Source organism: Pinus tabuliformis, chromosome 1_1, assembly GCF_031772625.1.
Source record: "Pinus tabuliformis cultivar Carrire ecotype Pingquan chromosome 1_1, CPIR1, whole genome shotgun sequence".
In the NCBI taxonomy this organism is placed as follows: domain Eukaryota; kingdom Viridiplantae; phylum Streptophyta; class Pinopsida; order Pinales; family Pinaceae; genus Pinus; species Pinus tabuliformis.
In genome coordinates, this window is record NC_142297.1 from 516,937,380 (window position 1) to 516,947,332 (window position 9,953).

Below are 9,953 nucleotides of genomic sequence, written 5' to 3' on the forward strand. Positions count from 1 at the left end.
TTTTGTTGTTCAACATATCTGGGCTTGTTTTCTTAGTTTTCCTAAATGAATTTGGACCAGGGATTTTATGGAAAGGGTGGGGTGAATACTTGGGAAATTATTTTTCTTCGACAAGAAGGTGTCAGAGTCTACTAGAGTTATTGATATGAAGGTGGAAAAAGTTCCCCTTGAAGAAAACCTAATAAAGGTTTCGTTTTTGAAATAGAGGTAGCCTAAGGTGACTAGGTTTTTAAACAACCCGTTGAATACCTAGGAGTCCCCTTCATATGTTCCTGGTGTCATGAGGCAGGGCATTTAAGATGCATATTTTCTTTCTTTACTTCAAAAATTTAAGAAAAGTAGAGGGTGAGGTTAGAGTTGAGTCATGGAGAATTTTCAGTTAGTTAATACTTAGCAACAATAGTACTTCAACAGGAGGTTGATTCAGCATTAGGGATTATATAAGGAAATCTTGGCACAAGAATTTACCTAAGAAGAAGGTGGTTCACACATGTAGAACAAGGAGAAGATTGATAAAAGACAAGTGATACACATTTCCTTTAAATCCTCATATGTGGTAGAAGAGATGCTCCCAAAAGGTCATTCGATTGGATGTTCATTTATTTTAGTCAATGATTCTCAGGAAGGGAAAGAGGTGCCAAATTGTCTTTAGTTGAGTCTCTCCCTAAGCAGAAAGCCTTTCAGTAGGTCCCCCTTTGTCATTAACCCCTCTCCTTATGTCAACGTTGCAGTCAACTCAACAACTTGTAGGTGACACTGGAGTAGGTGGTGGAGGTGGTAGGACTAATGTGGTGACTTCCCTTGACTATTTTAGGAGGGGAGGATCCATAGAGACTAAGGAAAGCACCTTCTCTTTGAAAAGGGAGGTTTTCAATTTTCTCCAACAGTCAAGGGTTTTAAAGGATTTTTCCCCAAAAACTATTCTAGTTGTCAAGTTTCCATCACAACTAATTGGTGAAAGAATTCCCGGGGGGGGATCCAGTGTTCAAATGACCTTCAGATATGTTCCAAAAAACTCCATTAAGGTTTCGTATCTCTTTAGGGTTTTTTTCCTTGATGATTGACAAAATACTCAGACCTATTTCTAAAGGGGACACAAGGCAAGTGTTTTTGGGTAGTGTGAAAAAATTGGAATCCCAATTGAATGATTTCCCACTAGAGGAAGGGGGTTTGTGCCAAAATTTTGATTATCTTTTAAATCCCTCCACTGCAAATAGACATGAGTAAAGGAAGAGGTGCTCACCAAAGGAAACTAGACCTAATATAGGGCATTTTATCTGAGTAAATGATGGGTCTTAGAGGGAGGAATAAAAGGATGAGACAATATTACAATATTTATGCAATTTTTTTCGGGTACCTAGAGATACCATGCTTGGTAGTGGGTTTGCCTGATTTTGGTCCTATTAGTAAACATCAGAGGGGTGGGGATTTCCCCAAATAGTGAGGCCTCAAACAATTGTTATAGTTATATAAGTCAGAAGTCCTTTTGTTGTAAGAAAAAATGTACAGGAGAGAAATAGTTTTATTTTCGTTCTTTGTTTTTAGTTAGTTAGAATTTTAGTATACTGGACTCTAGAGGTCTATTTGGAGGTATTTTGATGGTATGGAGTTTAGGGATACATGATATCTCCACTTTGTTGAAAATGCAACAAGATGATGGAGCTTAGTGAAAAGAAGTCGCCTTCACTAAGTGGGCCCGCAGGCTATTTTTGGCGCAAAGTCTATTTTTAGACTATGGCTATTTTTAGACATATGGATCATGGTCTATGAGTTGCAGGATGAAATTTGTGGATGATTGGTCATGTTGGTAAAAAATATGGACTTCTATTTTTAGACATATGGGCGGAGTCTATTTTTAGACTGCCAGGCTAAAAATAGAACAGTCGAATATTATTAGCTCTTAATAATATTTGGACTATAAACATTATCTTATCCTCTTGGAGCACTTCAGTTTGAGCTACAGATGTGGCACATGCAGTTGTTAGAAGGAAATACACTTTTCCTATGGGTGAGTTGAGCTATTGCATGATGGACTTCAGTTAGAACTCAAGTGATTGAGTTTGGTGGAGTTGATGGAGTTGTGTTCAGTTTGACTTAGTTGAACTAGTTGTATTTAGTCTAACTGCAGAATACACTAGTGATGAGTGATGTGAATTAATTATTAATTAATTCACTAATTATTAACTCATAAAGCAACTAAAGAATACATCAGTTAACTCAGTGCATGGACAGTTCATTGGAGACAAGTGTTAGAGGTGAGTGAAAGGGTAAGACAGCTGTCAGTTGTGACTATAGTTGTGCATGAGATTTGCACAATCAATGGATTGAGTATTGCCAATGAGGATTGCATGGTTCAGCCAAGGGAAATACGAGTTTGGATCAGCCATTCTCATCTATTCTCATGCAGGATTGCGCAGTGGATGCAGGCAGACAGCAGAGGAGATTTGAACCTGTGACTTGATTCAGATCTGAGCTAGTTTGTGTGTAATAGGTGGAGATAGTGTTGAGTACTTGTGAGGAGTACTGTACTATGTATTTTTACATGTTCTCTATCATTATAATATACGGATAGTTGGGGGTTTTCAACTGTATGCTTTCTCTGGTTACATACTATGTTAATGTGCGCATGCGATTGATGTTTCATTGTTTTTAATTCCGCAAAATTGATGATCAATGTATAGGAGGTTATGTATTATGCATGCATTCTGAAATAGTGTATAATCAGGATAATCTCTGTGAATAAGTGTCATATTATTCAAAATTTCTACATGGTATCATAGTAGAGTTGATCATCAGATCTGTTATTCAGAAAGTGATTACATTTTATTTCTTCAGGCAGAGTCTGTAATCGGGCCAGGTAGCCTCTGGATTCATCCTTCTTTTGGAAGGTGAGATATCCGGTGAATGCCCATACAGTCAATCTCTATACGAGAAATACTTTTTTCTCACGAATCTTAGATCAGAAGCGGTTGAGTTTTGAGCTGGTGGAATTCGAATTTGCAGCAGTGTTTTCTTGGTGTCGAAGTTGAAATTTCTTGCAACGGATTGTGATTGGAGTATGCTCTTGAAGGCAGCTCGAATTATATTGCATGGAAAGATAGGATGGAGGCGGTGTTAGATGACAATGGGTTGAAGGATTTCATAGAGGCTGAGGTCCCAAAGCCTATTGATGCTGCTCATGTTGAGGCTTGGCAAAAGAAGACAACAAAGTGTTGAAGGATTCCGTTGGAGGGCATGAAGGATCACATTGTGTCCAACCTGCATGGAAAGGCTTCTCCATACTTGATGTGGAAAGCGTTGATAGATTTATTCCAAAGCAAGAGCGACCAGAGGAAGTTGGCGCTCAAGGATAAACTCAGAAACATTAAGTGTGAGAATGGAGACAGTATGCCCAATTATCTCACGAAGTTCACCCAATGCCGGGATGAGCTGGGAAGTGTGCGGGTGACTGTCGATGATGAGGACTTGGTGAGCTTGGCTCTCCTTGGTCTTCCGAAGAGTTGGCATTCCTATCAGGACTCTGTTAATGGTCAGGAGAAATTTCCAGGATGGGAGAGACTTTGGTCGGATCTTGTGCAAGAGGAGATCAGATGGAATACCAGGGATGGATCTTCATCAAAAGGCATCTGATGAAGAAAATTGCGGTTTGACTGCCAAAGCAAATAAGGGGAAGGAGAAGGGTTCTCTTTCCGAATCCAGTTCTTTCAATGATGGGAAGAAGGTTGAAAATCGAAAGTGCAATTCTTTCGTTGTCATGAGTTGGGCCATTATTCTACTAATTGCCCAAAGAAGAAATCCAAGAAGGGATCCGAGGATGGATCTGAAGGTGAGGCACTTGCTTCACAGTTTGAGTTCGATTTCACACTCTTCGCATGCATGGTTTCATCCATGGTGGGAAGTGGTTGGTTTCTTAACAGTGGAGATTCTTTCCACATGACCGGTGATAAGAGTTTGTTCAATACTTTGGAGGAGAAAGATCTCTAGATACTCATAGCGATGGGTAATGATGAGAAGTATAGTGTCTCAGGTGTAGGCACGGTTATTTTTCAGAGGGAGCATGGATATCACCTTACCTTGACCGATGTCAAGTATGTACCAGGACTGAAGGGAAACTTGGTGTCGATTGCGATGCTGGAAGACAGAGGCTATGATGTAGTCTTCAGTAAGGGAAAGGTTTTCCTTAGACACATCATCACTAGACATGTGAAGCAGATTGGTTCACGGGTCAAGAACCTGTATGCTCTTGAGGCTCAATATGCATGAAAAGCCTTGAGAAGCGAGGCAACTGATGGAGACTTGGTGGTTGAGAGGGAGCGTATATTACCTCTCAACATGCAGAGCCAGAAGAAGTCTCAGACGATTTTGGAGGAGCCACGATTGGTGCAGCAACTTCAGGAGGTTGTGGAGCCGCCACAACAAGGGAAGCTGAGAGGAGATCGAGTAGAGACATCTACTCATGCAGAGACCTCCAGTAGGGGGAAACTTCAAGCCAGATGGGCTGAGGGATCACATGCAGCCATACCTCCAGGTAGGAGGTGGGGCGATATAGAGTGATCATCCCAAGGAGGAGGGGCAGGATCCTTGAGGTACCCAACCTCTCAAATGAGACCTTGTTATGGGAGCCTCGATGTGGAGTAGCAGGAATTGACTGATTGGGTAGAGATAGATGCGGATGGAGCGGCAGAGAGAGCGACAGTGTAGGGAATCCCAGGACAGCGCATAGCTAGCAGGCTGCGGCAATGCGAGTGGCACACGTGTTTTGCACAGTGTTAGGTGGCACAGAGAGGTGTGAAATGGTGCAAGATGCATGGAGATGTTGCAGTAGCGCAGATGTCAGAGAGGGAGCACTTGTCCGCAGCAGGTAGAGCTTCAGCATCAGAGTATGTTACTAGCCCAACAGAGTGGTCAGTTGGGAGTGTTTTTGTTCCAAGTGTTGTTGGAGCAAGTGGACCGGGTAAATGTGTTGCATGAAAAACATTCCAAAGTTGCAGGATAGGGGTTGCAGATAATCCATATCTTGTTGAGAGGGAGTGTTGAAAATGCAACAAGATGATGGAGCTTAGTGAAAAGAAGTCGTCTTCACTAAGTGGGCCCGCAGGCTATTTTTGGCGCAAAGTCTATTTTTAGACATATGGATCATGGTATATCAGAGTTGCAAGATGCTATTTGTGATGATTGGTCATGTTGGTAAAAATAGATGGACTTCTATTTTTAGAGATATGGGCGGAGTCTATTTTTAGACTGCCAGGCTAAAAATAGAACAATCGAATATTATTAGCTCTTAATAATATTTGGACTATAAACATTATCTTATCTTCTTGGAGCACTTCAGTTCGAGCTACGGATGTGGCACATGTAGATGTCAGAAGGGAATACGCTTTTCCTATGGGTCAGTTGAGCTATTGCATGATGGACTTTAGTTAGAACTCAAGTGATTGAGTTTGGTGGAGTTGATTGAGGAGTTGATGGAGTTGTGTTCAGTTTGACTTAGTTGAACTAGTTGTATTTAGTCTAACTGCAGAATACACTAGTGATGAGTGATGTGAATTAATTATTAATTAATTCACTAATTATTAACTCATAAAGAAACTAAAGAATACATCAGTTAACTCAGTGCATGGACAGTTCAGTGGAGATAAGTGTTAGAGGTGAGTGAAAGGGAAAGACAACTGTCAGTTGTGACTATAGTTGTGCATGAGATTTGCACAATCAATGGATTGAGTATTGCCAATGAGGATTGCGTGGTTCAGCCAAGGGAAATACGAGTTTGGATCAGCCATTCTCATCTATTCTCATGCAGGATTGCGCAGTGGAGGCAGGCAGACAGCAGAGGAGATTTGAACCTATGACTTGATTTAGATCTGAGCTAGTTTATGTGTAACAGGTGGAGACAGTGTTGAGTACTTGTGAGGAGTATTGTACTATGTATTGCTACATGTTCTCTATCATTATAATATACAGATAGTTGGGGGTTTTCATCTATATGCTTTCCCCAGTTACATACTGTGTTAATGTGCACATGCGATTGACGTTTCACTGTTTTTAATTCCGCAAAATTGATGATCAACGTAGAGGAGGTTATGTATTATGCATGCATTCCGCAATAGTTTATAATCGGGATAATCTCTGTGAATAAGTTTCATATTATTCAAAATTTCTACACACTTCTAACCAACCATTTGGAATTTTGTTAGAAGGCTTCTCCAAGTTGGATAAAGTTCATTTCACATTGCTAAATTGTAACTATGGTCCTTACCAGAATCATCGATTTTTCTTGGAACAAGCCAAAGGATTAGGTTAGTTGTAAAATCCTTTAGTATTGTGGGAGGAGACCTGAACAATATCATATTAGACTAGGAACATTGGGAAGTTCATTAGGAAAGGAAAGTATGTGGTTGATATCCTAAAGAGATTTGAGATGGAGGATTGCAAACCTATGTTGACACCCATAATTACCAACTTGAGGAAGCTTAATTATTTTGAGAATAAGTTGGTGGATAACACATTGTATAAGCAACTGTGAGGGTGCTTGATGTATATGGTCAAAACTAGGCTAGATATATGTCTTGCTATGAACACTCTAAGCCAATTTATGGAGACTAGGGGGATGCATTGGGGTGGTAGTGAAACATGTACTTAGGTACTTGAGAGGTACATTAAAATATGGACTTATTTATGTCAAGGTTGGTGGAGTGCAGTTGCATGATTGCATATATTCAAATTGGATTGAGAGTGTAGTGGACAAGAAAATAACTTCGAGTTGTTTCAATTTGGAGCTAGTTATGATCTCGTCGTTTAGAAAAGATAAAATTTCATAGCACTTAGCTCAACATAGGTCAAGTACATGGCTACATCTTTGTCACATTGTGAGACCATATGGCTTCAAAAAATGCTCATAAGTTTATCTGGTCTTGATGTGGGGCCCACAATGATTCACTATGTTGCATCAAGCATTAAAAAAATCTAGTGTTTCTTGACAAGTCCAAACACGTAGAGATCAAATACCACTCCATCATAGATAGGGTCTAGAGTGGTGTTGTAAGGTTGTAGTACATGTCCATGAATGAGCAAGTGGAAAACATTCTCACCAAGCCCTAGTGAAGAGGAAACACCAATGTATTTGTTTTCACAGTTTCAAATTGTAGTTTGACTATACATTATTTTATAGGTATTAAAAATTGTGAGTAAAATAAATCAGTTTGGTTTTAAAATTTTAAAATCAACCATGCTTATGGTTCTAGATTTGTTTTATGCTTTTGAAGTGGGATGTTTTTAAAGAGCCTAAGGGATCTACATTGGGAAAAAACATATTTTCTTCAATAATGTTGGCCCATCTGTGTGCAAAAGGTAGTGGGGAATGAAACTTTCAACATCATGATAAAATGTCCATCATATGCATCGATATTGTGTAATGGGAGTGCACCATTTGAAAGTCTAGTATTCTCAAGAATGTTATCAACCAACTTCCTAAACCTATTATTAAATTCCTTTATTTTTTCATTCTCTTTGTTCTTCATTTCAAGTCGTTGAGTTAATAACATCCTATTGTTGGGTGATAAAAGGTGTCTTCTAAAACTCCTAATTACCTCACATTAATCATCAACCCGGGAAAGTCCTTTTATTCCAAGAGTGTACACAATATGTGCATGCTATGAATCCAGAGAGTAATGTTTCTTAGAATGAAGTATAAACCTTTGATACAAGAGTAAACAGATGCATTTATAAAACTCAAATTGCAACTGTTAAAGGAAATATTACATCTAAGCATCAAGACTTAATCCTCTGCTAAAATCGTAATCAAATCTCAAACAAGCAATTCAATTGACAATGGCATCAACCGAGAGCATAGTAGCAATAACCAATCTCTTCTTAGCTGATTCAATCTAGATCACACTTAATCTCAATTAAGCAATCCAAAGGGAAATGATGTCAACTGAGAGTTCAGTGGCGATAACCAAACTCTTTCAGCTGATTAAATCAATAAGGTTCATTGCCTTAATGGATAATTAGTCTACAATAAGCATAAACAGAATCAAACGAAAATGTTGCGAAACATGTAAAGAAAATGTACCAACTTCAATATAGGAAATCGGTAAATAGTAAATAAGATAAACTCACAGAAAATGGGAAAAATATCAAACCAATCAAACTTGCGAGAATCAGAAATATATAACGCAAGGGATAGCAGTTTAGTCCACCAGAGGTCAAGCCCTTAGCCGCCAGCGAATACTACTGAACTACTTCAGAGAATACAAATGGATAGCAATGTAAATTATATATTAACCATTGAACTCAAGTCTCATTACAATACGGTCATGTTCTCCAACAACATGAGTCTGTAAATTAAAATTACAATTGGAAATAAACCGAGATCCATCCCTTTCCTCCTACAGTCTTTTGCTTTTATAGTCAGAAAGAGGTAAAAGATAAATGTGATCCCTCAGGATCGGGAGATCTTGAGGGATTCACAACTGAATGCTATCTTCTGACACCCTTAATATTTAGCGTTGATCCTCCTGATTCATCCTTTGACCTGACTTCACACCCCATTCTTCTTTTGTTGGTTTATGTTGTTCCATCTCTAGGGAACATCAACTGTTCCTTTTGACTTTTCTCTACATAAAAAGGGGTAAAAGTTAGTTACGGTGGCTAAATCTTAATCGAGAGTAGTTCATCTGTTTCTTATCATAATCCATCAATATGTTAGTGTATCAAGATATGGAAGAGATAAGAAAAGAGGAAAAAGGTAATGGAATTAAGAGTAAATACATACCCATTTCGTAACTCAACACCTACCATATTTTATAATGGACAATTTTTTCATGTAGACATCATGGAAATATTGCCAACTTCCAACACTAGTAATGGTTAAACCCCAAAACGAAATTTAACCATCTTATTTCAAATAAAAAATAAAATCAACACCTCATCTTCGTGGTCTTGGGCAACACTAGGTTCACCACCTACATCATAAAATATTCTCAAATGATCCTCAATAATAATTACATTATTAGCAGCAAAATTGGAAGCTAATTCCTATATTTCTCGAGCATGTCATGATGGGATCCATGATTCTCAACATGCCAAGAGCTCTATACACGTTCTTCATCAAAGGAGGAGGAGTAGCCATGATCTGTAAATCTATCTTTTAAAACAAGAACATAAGATCTTCGACTATGTGGTGGAGGTTTAAATTATTTGGAAGTTCATTTTTGTTTACCTTTCTTCTAAGATATCTCTAAATCTCTCAATTTGGGAGCAAGATATCTTATACACAACTTGACTCAATGGAATCATGCAAATGAATATGAATATTTTAAAGTGATGGTTTAATAGTCATCAAAGTTTTATGATTTAAAATATTCTAAACTCCAAAAGAAATGACTTTTTCCCCTAGCAATAGCATCAAAACGTAATAATAAAATCTATCACCACTAAAGTATTAAATTCCAAGCACAATATGTTAGTTGTATAACTTGGAAAGGCTACCCACATTCACCACATTAACTCTTCTCTCTTTAGGTTGGTTCTTCTCCAATTTGAGGGGCGTATCCCTAAATAAAGTCAATCCAAATTTTTTTTCTCCAATTCTGAGGGGGTATCTCTAAAGAAAGTCACTCTAATTTGTTTAAGGCTTTATGAAGTGTTTTTGGACCACTCATTTTGGTTTAATGTGTTTCTAGTGTGTTTCTAGTGAATGCATGTATGTATAGATTCTAACTAATTTCAAAGTATGATGTAGGAAAGTGTGTGTAGATTTCTAGACTTTAGTCAAGATATGTGAGTATAATGATCTTATTTTGAAGTAATGTTTCAAATTTACCATTAAATGGAAATAATTGAGAAAAAAAAAGAAGTGAAAAATGCAATGCTTGAATATGCAATCTAAATTGAACCTCTGCATTTAGATTTAGATGCAAAAAAAAGGAAAGATAAATGAAATTATAAAATGC